The following is a 1,870-nucleotide window of genomic DNA, read 5'->3' on the forward strand; positions in this document are numbered from 1 at the left end:
AACACAAACATTTATCTCAAGACCCGAAGAAACACACCTTTAATCCATATCTAGAGTCTGAAGGATACACCTCTAGCTGGGCCATGCCTTCTGCCTCCTGGGAGCCTATAAAAAACATGGAGGAAGCTGTTGCTCATTGCCTGCTTGGCCTCACCTTGCAGCAAGACCATTCCTTCACTGGCATTAGAGGATTCTTCTTTATAATTTCAGCATAGACTGAGGACCAGTCAGCATGGCTAAACTCCTGGACTTAGTAAATACTGGACTCTTGGACTCTCCCTTCACAGGTAGCCTTTGTGGGATTAGCAGGACTGCAGCCCTAAGTCATTCTAATGAATCTCCTTTGTTCATAAAGAGAGAGTCTTTGGGTATGTTCTGTTACTCTAGAGAACCACTGTGCAAAATTTTGGATGAGTATATAAAATGTTGCAAATTATCAAAAGTTGTGTATGATTCTCAAAATTAGAAATCCATTGACCTAAGATTCAATCTAGAAAAAAAATGAAGTGATAACACAGTCCCTTGTAGCCTAGTCTACACACACTGAAACTAGAATTGAAATCTGGATAATTTCAGAGACTCAAGTTTCCAGCGTCATAGAAGAGGGAACAGAGGAGAAACAGATGCTAAAATATATATCATGCCTATTATTTTATTCTACAGAGCAAGAGAAGACAAATCCTAGTATTTTATTTTGGATCCAGTTTAACCTTCAAACTACCTCCAGGAGAAATGTCGCAAGACTCCATAGACAAGATCTGGGGCTATAAACTGTTCAACATCCAGAATTTCTCCTGCAGGTGGACCATCTGCAACTTCCATTTTATTCTGGAGGAAATTAGGCACAGTATTAGAAGCCCAACTTTCTCAACAGGAGACAATGACAAATGGTGTTTGAGCGTTCACCCTAAGGGCGTCGATGAAGAAAGCTCAGATTACCTGTCAGTTAACCTAGAGTTGCTCAGCTCTCCAAAGAGTCCCATTACAGCACAGTTCAAGTTTTGGATCATAAATGCCAAAGGAGAAAATATACAAACCTATGACTAGGCCTAAAACCTTTAGGTTCCTGCCAGCCTACCAAAAGGCTTGCAAAATGTTCATCCATCAAGATTTTCTTTTGGACCATACTTAGGAGGTTCTCCCTGAAGACTATTTCACCCTCCTCTGCTTGGGGAGTCTGGTCCCTTACTCCTACAGTATCCCTGAAAACAGAACAGAGCAGAGAATCCAGGTTCCCAAAGGCCCATTAGGAGATGATCTAGGACAGCTGTGGAAGAATTCCAGCTTCACAGACTGCTGCCTGGTGGTAGCTGGCCAGTAATTCCAGGCTCACAAGTACATCTTAGATGCTTGCTCTCCAGTTTTCAGAGCCATGTTTGAACATGACATGGAGGAGAGCAGAAAGAATCGCATTGAGATTCATGACCTGGAACCTGAAATCTTCAAGGCAATGATGGACTTCATTTTCACCGGGAAGGAACCACATTTCCACAGCATGGCAGATGCTGTGCTGGCAGCTGTTGACAAGTATGGCCTGGAGCGTTTGAAGGTCATGTGCGAGAGTGCCCTCTTCAGGGACCTCTCTGTGGAGAATGTTGCCCACACTCTCTTCCTTGCTGACCTCCACAGGACAGGGCAGCTGAAAACACAGATGCTGAATTTTATTACAGCTCATGGTTCCCAGGTCTCTCAGACTGCATGCTGGAAGACAATGGTGGATTCATATCCCCACTTGGTGGCTGAAGTGTACAGCTCCCTGGCTTCTGCTCAATGCAGTCTACTGGAGCCCCCTCTCAAATATCTGAAGCAATACCAGGAACCTGTCACCAGTGCCCTACACGTGTATTCCAGAAACAGTGGCCAGTGTTGA

The 1,870-nt window shown here is 44.2% G+C and overlaps 1 pseudogene; it reads left to right on the top strand.

The window, feature by feature from the left end:
- The first annotated feature begins 732 nt into the window (after positions 1-732).
- On the top strand, positions 733-1,870 carry LOC119801214 (annotated as a pseudogene).

Source organism: Arvicola amphibius, chromosome 14 (assembly GCF_903992535.2).
Source record: "Arvicola amphibius chromosome 14, mArvAmp1.2, whole genome shotgun sequence".
NCBI lineage: Eukaryota > Metazoa > Chordata > Mammalia > Rodentia > Cricetidae > Arvicola > Arvicola amphibius.